The sequence below is a fragment of the Copadichromis virginalis genome, linkage group LG22, assembly GCF_057382275.1.
Source record: "Copadichromis virginalis isolate Kocher_CV1m ecotype Utaka linkage group LG22, C_Virginalis_male_GT1.1, whole genome shotgun sequence".
NCBI classification, from domain to species: domain Eukaryota; kingdom Metazoa; phylum Chordata; class Actinopteri; order Cichliformes; family Cichlidae; genus Copadichromis; species Copadichromis virginalis.
This window is the reverse complement of record NC_140638.1, coordinates 22,966,930-22,979,233: the sequence shown is the minus strand read 5'-3', so window position 1 is coordinate 22,979,233 and position 12,304 is coordinate 22,966,930. Positions and strand designations below refer to the sequence as shown.

At 43.3% G+C, this 12,304-nt stretch overlaps 1 protein-coding gene across 11 annotated transcripts in view; it reads right to left on the bottom strand.

The window, feature by feature from the left end:
- adgrb2 (adhesion G protein-coupled receptor B2) overlaps positions 1 to 11,337 on the bottom strand; it is a 266,514-nt gene extending 255,177 nt beyond the window's left edge. For all 11 annotated transcript variants that reach the window (XM_085446299.1, XM_085446289.1, XM_085446294.1 and 8 more), the window contains exon 1: positions 10,479 to 11,337. The gene's annotated coding sequence lies outside the window, so the exon portion shown is untranslated. The remainder of the gene's footprint in view (positions 1 to 10,478) is intronic.
- Between the last annotated feature and the right edge of the window lie 967 nt (positions 11,338 to 12,304).

Below are 12,304 nucleotides of genomic sequence, written 5' to 3'. Positions count from 1 at the left end.
GTAATGAAAATTTCTCATATGCTGTTACTGATTGTATATTAAACAAAAATGTTACCCCAAATAGGGAAGGTAGTACAGAATACGTTAAACCTTCATTCTTGTTAATGGCCAGCAGGAGGTGACTTGTTGCAGAAATTTTTTTTGGCGTATAAGGAGTAGAAAAAGAGCTTGCATCTTATTTGATGTAATACTTCAATCAAAATGTTCCTTGTTTGATGATCATTTTCAAGTATTTTTTAATAAACAGAGCAGTTTATTATAGATCGTGGTTCCATTTTGAGATGATAAAATAGAAAATGATGGTTTGAATATCGTGTGATTCAAACTCCGAGTGTGTGAAAACACATGATTTTATGGTAAGATCATCTCGACTCATGTGGTTTTAGAGTAAAACAAAGACAAGATGATCAAAATGCTCAACTCAAAGTTTTTAAAGTGCAAGTGCATAAACTTGTAGCTATGGCCATCTTCCACATACAGCCTATGGTTTTTCTGAGTACAAAGAGCAAAGAAGTACGCAGTGTGCTCAAAATATTTTGTATTCACTCCCTGCACAGCTGCTGCTCCCACTTATTCTCCACTCATCCTGGGAGAAAAAGTTGCTTCAGTTCTCGCCAAGGCAAACAATGCCGCACTTCAGCTGTGTTATACAACACAAAGTGAAATTTAAAGGCAACACAAAAGCGCACAAAGTCAACAAACCTGAAACAAAGACCTGTCAACTCAGGGTGAACATGTTTTAACTTGAGCACAATTTTGTAGTTACCCCAAGCTGTAAAGTAGTATCTGACTCCACAAGATGAATGTGCAGAGACAGCGACAAAAGATGCGGGTCTGAAGGGAAATGAGAGAAACAACAGGAGCTCCTTGTAAAGCCTGGATTTAGTCAGTCTGAACTGTCACAAACAAGCGTCACAAACACAGTCACTTTCTGCTGTTTTAGCGTCTGTACTGCCATTTTGGGACATGCACACTTGATGTAAGTGGCCAAAAGACAAAGCAAATCACAAGAAAAACCAAATGCGCTTAGAAAGCCAAAGCCTCCCCAAAAGGTACTCCACTGCACAAAATCACATCACCCCACTCACTGCCACTCTGCACCACTTATATAACCTGTAAGACCTCTATATGAGTCCGAGATTGAAATTCTGGTGAAGTAGATGAAAACTGGCAGGAGCTATTACATATATTCTGTGTAATGTCACCTCAAGCAGGTCTCTTATCACTTGGAATATACCAATGGAATGCACTGGGGGCATGACTGGAGTCCACCATATCTAGAATTGGGGAGAGGTGAATACAGACTCAAAAGCAGTCAAAAATAGAAAAGCGATCTGGTCATAAAGAATATTTTTATGTGAAATATTAAAATGTGCTTATTAGTCCAATTGATGTTAATGCCTTCCAAATAAAAACTGGCAAACCTCACATCTCATATAAGATGAGAAGATTTTGGAAACTTTGACTGCTTTGAGCTCTGAGCTTTGGGGCTACGAGTGCAAGCAATTTACTTTTAAGTTAAAGGCAGTAAAAAAAAAAACAAACAAAAAAAACAACTCAAAGTAATGAAATATCTAAAATTAAATTAGACAGAGTAAATTTATGACGGAGACTATAAATCTATGTGCAACAAGTAGAAGAATATTTTAGACTTTGCAGGGTATAATAACAGCGTGGACTAAAAATACAGGGAGTGCAGAATTATTAGGCAAGTTGTATTTTTGAGGAATAATTTTATTATTGAACAACAACCATGTTCTCAATGAACCCAAAAAACTCACTTATATCAAAGCTGAATATTTTTGGAAGTAGTTTTTAGTTTTAGCTATTTTAGGGGGATATCTGTGTGTGCAGGTGACTATTACTGTGCATAATTATTAGGCAACTTAACAAAAAACAAATATATACCCATTTCAATGATTTATTTTTACCAGTGACACCAATATAACATCTCCACATTCACAAATATACATTTCTGACATTCAAAAACAAAACAAAAACAAATCAGTGACCAATATAGCCACCTTTCTTTGCAAGGACACTCAAAAGCCTGCCATCCATGGATTCTGTCAGTGTTTTGATCTGTTCACCATCAACATTGCGTGCAGCAGCAACCACAGCCTCCCAGACACTGTTCAGAGAGGTGTACTGTTTTCCCTCCTTGTAAATCTCACATTTGATGATGGACCACAGGTTCTCAATGGGGTTCAGATCAGGTGAACAAGGTGGCCATGTCATTAGTTTTTCTTCTTTTATACCCTTTCTTGCCAGCCACATTGTGGAGTACTTGGACGCGTGTGATGGAGCATTGTCCTGCATGAAAATCATGTTTTTCTTGAAGGATGCAGACTTCTTCCTGTACCACTGCTTGAAGAAGGAGTCTTCCAGAAACTGGCAGTAGGACTGGGAGTTGAGCTTGACTCCAAAGTCAACCCGAAAAGGCCCCACAAGCTCATCTTTGATGATATCAGCCCAAACCAGTACTCCACCTCCACCTTGCTGGCGTCTGAGTCGGACTGGAGCTCTCTGCCCTTTACCAATCCAGCCACGGGCCCATCCATCTGGCCCATCAAGACTCACTCTCATTTCATCAGTCCATAAAACCTTAGAAAAACCAGTCTTGAGATATTTCTTGGCCCAGTCTTGACGTTTCAGCTTGTGTGTCTTGTTCAGTGGTGGTCGTCTTTCAGCCTTTCTTACCTTGGCCATGTCTCTGAGTATTGCACACCTTGTGCTTTTGGGCACTCCAGTGATGTTGCAGCTCTGAAATATGGCCAAACTGGTGGCAAGTGGCATCTTGGCAGCTGCACGCTTGACTTTTCTCAGTTCATGGGCAGTTATTTTGCGCCTTGGTTTTTCCACACGCTTCTTGCGACCCTGTTGACTATTTTGAATGAAACGCTTGATTGTTCGATGATCACGCTTCAGAAGCTTTGCAATTTTGAGACTGCTGCATCCCTCTGCAAGATATCTCACTATTTTTGACTTTTCTGAGCCTGCCAAGTCCTTCTTTTGACCCATTTTGCCAAAGGAAAGGACGTTGCCTAATAATTATGCACACCTGATACAGGGTGTTAATGTCATTAGACCACACCCCTTCTCATTACAGAGATGCACATCACCTAATATGCTTAATTGGTAGTAGGCGTTCGAGCCTATACAGCTTGGAGTAAGACAACATGCATGAAGAGGATGATGTGGACAAAATACTCATTTGCCTAATAATTCTGCACTCCCTGTAAGGCTGGTGTTTCTGTGTATGTTACATCGGTGATGACAGTTTAGATTTAGGTGTTGTATTATATAGCAGAATTGCTTTTTCACAAGATTCCACCACTTGCGACTCAGTTTTTTTTCTTTAATGACATATGACTTATGCTCTGTCATATGTCTTAGAGACATGCATTGGCTGCCCTCCAGCATCAGGCATAGAGGCAAAGAGATAGGAACGACAAAGTCTGGTTCTGGAGGTTGGAAAGCGCTGAATCGGCTAGAAGACCGTGGTTCAAGTTCTGTTCAGCTTTGTGTTTCCACCCTTGCCCTGTTTTGTCTTCACTTGCTTTGTATTTTAGCAGTTGCTTGCTAGGTAAGGTACCAAAAGCTGTTTGGTTAGGTTTAGATTAAGTTGCTCATTCACAGTAACCTCACGCATAAACCCCCCCAAAACAAAACAAAAGCAAAACAAAGTTGAATGCATTTATATGTGGCACCAGGGGAGATCTTTTCAGTCATACATTTGTGATAAGATGGAAGTAAAAGACCGATCTCACCATTATCATACACCTGATGCAGCACATCACCAACACCACAGGACACCTTGTGCATATCTTTTAGATCATAGCAGAATTAGTTCTCTCCCTCTCTCTCTCTCGCTTAATCGTGCCTCTATCTTTGCATTGCAAACTCACAAAGAGACGCACTATCACCCTCGATTAGGCTCCATTTTAACATTTTAACATGAATGGAAAACACGATGATGGGTCCATACCACTGGGATTCGGCTAATCATCTCGATGGCAACTCTGCCCTGTCAATGCCCACACCTGTCACAGCGTGAGTCTATCCAGCTTGCCGCTGGGCTGGAATTCCACCTGTCCACTTTGCTTCCTCCAAAAATGCACAAGCTGCAGCTTTGACAAGCCACTGGAACCTGAGGAGGTGCTCTGTGCACTCAGACGCACACATGCACACTGACACGTCTCATGCATAATCACACATGCAGCAAACGGCCCTTGCACAGGACTAATGAAACATGAAAAGTGGCAACTGCGCTGAATGTCTGTCAGATTTTTTTTCTCAGCAGGAGCAAATAAAAAAAAAGTATTTTATAAGATATGACTATTCAGATAAGAGATTTCAATCACCGTTTTTTTGGAACAGCAGTTCTCAAATCTGTGGCTGGAGAACCTTACAGAGGAAAAAAAGATTCAAGGAGCTGCTCAAAAATATGTCCACTAAAGCTTTTTAGTCTAGTTATTTCAGAACTTTCATGAAAACAGAAACACATTTAAATTTTAATTTTGTTAAAAGTGACATACATTTAAATTGACTTTGACTTTACAGATAATATATGTGGACTTAGTTTAACAGCATTAATGCATTGACTGGATTTGTTTGCTAGCACCTGAGGACAAATTTTGGTCCATAGTTGCAACTTAATGAGGCCCTATGAGGATCCCCAGATCTCACTTCAAGAACCATTTCTTTGAGCTACTAAGAGGTAGGAAATATAGGAAGCATTCTTTGCATCAAGAAATTCTGTACAAATCAACACCTTGACACAAATATATTAACTGTATGGCTGTGGCTCCAGAGGTAGAGCAGGTTGGCACACATTAACACATCAGATCCCACAATACCAAGGCTCTTTTCTTCTGCTCCGGCAGAGCAGAGCATTCGACTTGTTGGCTTGCAAACACAAAGTATCCTCCCCTGTATAGAGCAGGAACGGAGGGGGGGATGGGTGCAACAGAGAGCCACTCTGCTGATGATGAGGCCAATGTGCTGGGGCAGAGGAGTCTGCGCCCTCTGAACGCTGAGTTACGCAGTGGAACTAGACCCCCTCTGTGTGTGAGCTGCAAAGGGCAGCCACTTTGTGTGTGTGTGTGTGTGTGTGTGTGTGTACATTTCTTTGAAAAATGGTGACTTAGACATTTCACATTACATAATACAGGTAAGTAAAAGGTTAAAAGAAGGTGTGTTGAAGTGTCTGCATGGTAATGTTGCAAAGACAAGGAGAGGGAGACAAATGGAGGGCTGTAACAGGGTTGCAGAGGTGGGTCGGGATGGAAAAAAAATATGAGATTTGTGATGTATGATGCTGAGTAAAAGCAATCATGAACTTGAGGAAATCCTTGCGGGCCCTCCTGTAAAGCGCTATAAAACTGCAGCTTTAGATGCTCTGAATCAATACGATCTGCCAGCTCTTGCTCTTTCTCCATCCCAAGGGCCACACATTATGAAAAAAACATTACATAAAAAGGCAAATATTACTGTTGGGAAGCAGTTAGTCACAAACACACAGCTTAATGAGCACCAAGTAAGAACCTCAAATTGTGCAGTCACTGCCCTGCAAAGATTCCTTTTTCATCTTTGCACAAAGAGTTACTAACACGGAATCTCAGCAAATTAACTGTTCTCTGCGGTCGTATTGTGGCAGTTTCTTATCCCTTGTGCGATCAATATTAATCAGAGATGTGAATTATCTCAGCGATTCAAGGCAATTAATTTGTTTTGGGGTTTTTTTACAGCCCCCCCAACCCAAACCTACCTATCTGTTCCCAAGGAGGCCCATCCTTTAGCTTTTCCCTGCCAAAAGGCTTAATTAATTGTATGTAGTGAGTCTATAGGGCCTGTTTTTTCTTTTCTTTTTGGCTTCCTGTTGATTTTCCTTTAGCTTTAGCCTCGCCCAAGCCCAGTCATGCTTATAGAGGCGCCCCAAACCAAAATGGCACTCACTACAAATATTGACACAGTCACCCAGGGGCTGCGCCAAACGAATGCTGCCCCAGTGACAGAGGCATCTGTGACTCCAAATGGAGCATGGCAGAGCACTCGAAGTAGGAGTGTACGATGTGTGACGTGGAGGAGAAGGACGAGGAGGCAAAGAAAGCAGATGCAGACTGCTTCATCTCCTTTTTCCCCCCCAGTTCTTCCTGAGCAACTTACTCTGGTTATCTCTCCGACCGACTCTTGAGCCCATTCTATACATTTTATGATTATTTCTTGGGTTTTTTCTCCTCATTAGCCCTTTCTCCCTTGCTGAGCAATGGCCTGAGCTGATGATGACTGATTTGCAGGGAGCTGACAGCGGTTTCTACATGGCACGATTAAAAAAAGTCTTCAGCCTGGATATTGGTGCGTTACTTAACAAGTGAATATGACCGTACTGCTATAGAATTTTGAAGCTGGGCACAGCTGTCCTCTTCTATCAATCCCAGCCTAACTGTACAGATCCAGAGAGGTAATAAGGACCCCGGTAGTCAATTAGAGAAACGGTACAATGGATGGATAGGGCTAGAACATAAGGAGGAATGGTGGAAGGAGGAGAACAGAACAGGAAGCTCGTTAGGGAAAGGCCGGCGCAGGAGAGGGAACGTGTGTTTGTGTATGTAAGGGGGGTGTCAGAGGAACAATGGCTCAGCCAGGGTGCAGTGATCCAGGAAAGATCAAGCTGTCGTGTGGACCCCTAGTCCATATGTACTATTTAAACAGCATGCACACACAGCTTGACGTGCCACCATCAGTTTTCATACTGTGTGTGTGTTTGTTGGTTTTGATGTATGCTCTTGAACGCTTGCCTATCCGAGTCATTTGAGCAAAAGTGAGACGTGAAACGTGGAGACAGATAGGTGAGAGAGAGGTTACAGTGTGCAGTGACTGTGTGTGCGTGTGAGAAAATGAGGGAGGTGGCAGGTGGGTTGGGGTGAGGTGGGGGGGGGGGGGGGGGTGGATTTAGTGCTGCCAGCGTTAGTGCATGACATGTGGGTGGATATTGAAGATGTTATTAGTATCACATTTGCAGGTCTTATAAAACTGCCACAGAGCTGGGTGGTTTTCATACGTCTTCAGCTGATATGCGTCGCGCTGTCATTTGTGTTGCCTTTCCAGCAGCTGCTGGGTTGATCATTCAGTGATGGCGCGGTAATTACTTGCCGTCTCGTTTCTCTGTTCTGCTTAACCTCCCTGTTGCACTTTGGTCAAAATTGGCCGTTTCATAATTTTATTTTCCAATAAAGAGTGGTTCTTCTTCTCTGCTGCTTGACCATAAGGCTTTAAAGGCACCCTCCACAGGTAATTGCCAAGGATGTAAAGCTAATGATTTCTCACTAATATTAACTATAAGGCTTTACATTATTTACATTCCTTTTTAGAGTGAGAAGTATTCTGCAACCACACTCTTAATCTCGCAACAAGTGATTATCTCTCAGATTCCCCATTTCTGTCCTCCCGGGAACCAATTTACACCTTGCTTGAGCTAAAATTTGCAAGCATGCGGCACTGCTGTTGTGAATGAAACACTTGATCTCATTTCGGATCTGGGCACGAATGGGAAAATCCAGCCTGGATGATGCTCTGCATAAGGAGGCTCTTCCTGAAAGAGCTAGAGGATACTCTGGAGATTGTCATGGGCAGCAGCCTTGACCAGTCTGGCAAGGGACGGAGAAACTGAGTGTAGACGCTGCTTGTTGAGCAACACAGCTCAAAAACATTAGAAAACACAGTGAGATGCCAAAGAGATGCTGAACCAGTCATGAAAAGGTTCTGCAAATTGCATACACTGCACATCATGGCTATTGCATAACTTCCATAACTAAACTCAATATTTTAGATGGAAAAAAACTCATGCACTTTTATGATAAATTAGACACTGAATTCTAAATGATCACAAAGGTTGTGCTGATGTAAAGAATATGTTTTGATTCCAAGGAAACTAAGATACTGGTATGATTGAATATAAAACTCTTTCATGGCCGAATACTTTAAAGTTCAATATATACCTCAGACATTTACTCTAACTAAAGTAACCATTTCTCAGTCTTATTTCTGCTGCTCTCTAAATGTATTTTTATCAGTCACTACTGTGGTAAGTGGGTTGGCTTTACTTTTATTTGAGCAGGATTAAAGTTATGCCTCCTCCCAGCCCAGAGAGTTGCCAGCTTGTTTTAATGGTTTTTTTTGTTTGTTTCTTTGGGGGTGGAGTTGTCATTATTGTTGTTGTTGTGGTGCTCACGGTAATGCAAAGATTACAATGAAAACAGCAACATCTGCTTCCAGAAGTTTAATCCCTCTGGATAATCCAAAGAATATCTTGTTTTATAGTTTCCATCAAAAGTAAATGGTAAACGGCCTGTATTTGTATAGTGCTTTACTTAGGAAATTTTATGGTGCTCAGTGGAAAAAAAAAAACAACAAATTTAATAAATATAAGCAGGTTTAGAAGGTTTGGCTTTGCTATCCTCCTTCTATCCTCTAACCAGCTGGGGTTTAAAAAAAAAGGATGGGCATCAACCATGATTTGTGAGTTGCTCATCTGGGTTAAAAGCAGCCCTACTAGGCCTACTGCCATTGGTGACAACATCAGCCATAACCAATTGTAGCAGCACTGACTTTAAATTAAACAAGAAGCTAGTTTGTGCTTATTTACTGCTCTCTACTTACAGGGTGGAAGCAGAGCAGCAGCATACACGGTTCTTCAAATGAAGATCCAGTATCCCCTACTGTAAAGTTTTAGAGTGATTCCCTGCGCTAACAAATCCATTACATGATTACCAAGCTCCCATAGCAGAAAGACAGAGATACTGCTGGCTATGTCTGACCTGTTAATCCAGATTCTAAATGATGCCAAGAACCAAAGAGACATGAATCATTGTCGCTGTTAAGTAGCATGTACCAGTTCACCCACCGGCTGCCGTAGCAAGAGTTTGTCTCGGCTCAGTGGGGGAAAAAGTAAAAAACAAAACAAAACAAAAAAAACAATGGAGGGAATTGTTTAACACGGCGCACAGATGGCGACTTGGGGAAGCAAAATAATCGAGATCGCCGCTAACACGTGTGCTACACTCCATAAATTAAAGAGGATCCATTGGCAGGAAATGCGGGGTTTGAGGTGGAGAGCGAAGAGAGCGCTCACAATGCATGCTCAACAGATGGGTAGAAAATAAGAGAGACGGGAGCAGAGCTCGGAGGCTCCTCTGCGCTCCCGTTGTCGCGTCCCGTTTGTCATCCCCGCTCAGCGTCACCGGAGCCACCTGCTCACTACCGAATGTGGGAGGGGGGGCATCTGTGGGGCCGTTTTCTCCGACTAAACCCTGGCACACTTATTTCACTGAAAACAGCACCGACTTAGACCGAGAGAGGCACTGCGGCAGACGCACGGCACAGTCAAAGAGGTGCCCACGAATGCATTTTTCACCCACCCCATCAAATAATCAGACCCAGGAGTTTCATCAAGCAAGCGTTCAAAGGGCTTTCTGTTGCGTGCTGTGATGCCAGTACGGATGTTAGCCCCCCCTCCCTCCTCGGTTATTCAATCCCACGATCAGTGGCGTCTTTAGTACATCCTGGCTCTTTAACATTCAATCGGAGAAGGCACCCACTCACCCAGGCGCAGAGCGCTCGCTGGGGGGTGGTGGTGGTAGGGGCTCAGCATCAGTACCTCGATCATAAAGATATAGATACTGCGACCGGCCGACGATCGTTGCAAGCATCCCTAAACCTTTCGTGGAAACGTCGAGGAGAGATCCGCACGTGGGAAGAGGTCTGGTGTGTGGACCCTTATCTAAATTAAGAATGACATCGTGCCCCCCCCAACACACACACACAAAAGAAACCGCTTCTTTCTTTTGTTGAGGTGTTGAATGCAGGGTTGTGCTGATGAGACTGCATCAATAAAGCGAGAGGCGAACCAGTGTGTTGCAAGCTGGAAATAAAATTGCCTGTGCGGGGTACGTGCCCACGGTGCTCTCTGTGCAAGTGTGTGTTTCTTTCGGCCACTGCGGAAAGTTACAGGTCTGACAGCGGGTTTTAAAGACAGACTTACAGTTCTCAGCGTCTCCCACTGAGGGATTCGGCATTCAGGGAGGATTGTGCTTTCAAGCAGAGTTCTATTAATGGGATCTAACTCAACGGCTCAGGCGTGTTTGGGGATTTTTTTCCCCTACTGTGACCGCTACTTTCGCTCAGGTCCACGGATCACATACCCCCCCCCCCCCTTCCCACCCCCCAACCAACACTGATAACTGTCCATACAGCTCAGTCTTGTGAAACTGCCCCGGACGGGCGAAAAATAACTGTACTGCAGCCTGAACGTTAGACTATATGCGTCATTAAAATCGGACTTCCACACAGCATGGATGACATGAATGAAATAAATAGACAAACCGGCAGTGTGGATGGCGCAAAGAAACAGTATCCCCCCCCCCCCCCTTTTTTTTTTTTTCCAAAAAGCTTTGAGTTGTGTGGGTAAAGCATGTTACCTGATCGCTGTCAGCAGCAGTTATTTGATGCGACGGCTATTCCCCGATCGGTTCCGCTGATACAAATTAAGTTTCCCATCCATGGCACGTCTCAGACTGAGAGGGGATACTATCATTCATTCACCCTCGCAGCCGCGCGGAATCTTCTTCCAACAAATGTTCTCCGCGAGGCATCCCACTTTGGCGTGTCCGAATCAAGCCCAGAAACAATAAGTGTGGAAAACAAATCAATGATTCGATCAATTAAAAAGAAAGAAGAATAGCTACGGACATGAAATAATAATGATCAATTTAAAAGAAAAAGCATCCACAGATCAAATGAAAGAACAGAACAGAACAACGCAAAAAATAATAATGCGATGGTGAAATGAAAGAAGAAGGACTTCGTTATTGTAGGTGTCCAGTTTTGTTAGAAAATTTAAAATAATAATAGTAGTATTAAAAAAATAAATAAATCCACGTCATATAATCTCCATGGTTTTACGCGTATATTCCAAAGCAGTGTGGGGACGCGCTCACAGTTAACAGCGCCGCAATAGCAGGGGCAGAGTGGGATAGCGGCTTTATTTTCAACTGATGCTCGGTACTCCAAGTCCAAGGAAGCTCTTCTTTTGGTTGAAGCTGGGAGAGCGAGTAGGGGCAAAAACAAGAGAGGGGCGGGGGGGAGAAATGGAAAATTAAAAAACAAAACAAAACACAAATTTTTACTCCTTTAACTGCCTCTATTCTCTCCTCTTCTCCGTCACGGAGTAAAGCGTGTCTGCGAGTCTTGCCTGCTCTGGCATTTAGGATGGGTATCCACAGGCAGCGGCTCACAGTCGGGCATCTGGCTCCCCTGCAGTCGCTTCACAAGCGGAGGACAGAGATGCGCGCCCTCGCTGCCCTCCGCCGGGGATCCGAAGCGCGTTCACGGCGGAACACCCCCGCCCCCCCTTCTCTCTCCCCTCCTTCCTGCTCGTCCTAGCCTCAGTAGCATCACCCGTAATGACGTCAGCACGCGCAGCTTCCAAATACAGCATGTGCACGGGCCCAGATTTATTCAAATTCATAGTTTTTTTTAAAAAAAAAAAGGATAATTCTCCATATTTATAAAGCTGAGACAATTCTCTGGCTTGTAACAGTTCACACTTATTTTTCACTGATATTTCTGCAACATCTCCCACGTGATCAGGAACAAAAAGAAAACAAAAAACAGTCAGAGATGATCAGTTAACAGTTATTTCTGCTAAATTTGCTCTGCACTTGCAGCTTTTACTGCAAAACCACACACTGCACAGCTAAGTCCACATGCAACACCCTTGTTACCTCTTCATGCCTTCTGTTTCACATGTTGTAAAACACTGAATAGATTTAGCACGATCACTTTTTTGTTTGTAACCAGTCTTGCAATACTGGAACTAAAAGGCTATCACATAAACAACAGAAAAACACACTTTTTTAATATTTCCATTTTGTGTTGTTTGCTGTTTTGTGGTTTTGTGTATAGAAGTGTCCTCTGCAGTTTACATGATGTGATTAGAGACTGGAGAGTGCAGAATGTTGCCTCATGGGCAGAGTAGTCCGTGCAGCAGTGAGAATGGACTGCCATACCCGTTATGTGTCTGTGAGCGTGAGGTGGGAGAAAAAGGAGAGTGGAAAAGTACGAGCTGTCATCGAGCAAAAACGGGAGCTGGAAGCATGTAAATATAATAACCACTGCAGCCAAGAAGAGTGCCTGACGAGCCCAGTTGTAAGTACGCTATTAAAACTCGACTGTACGCTTTGTTCGTGTTTTCCTCCGAAACAATAAGTTCCATTGCAGCAGCCTTTCAACGTCTCTCTCTGTC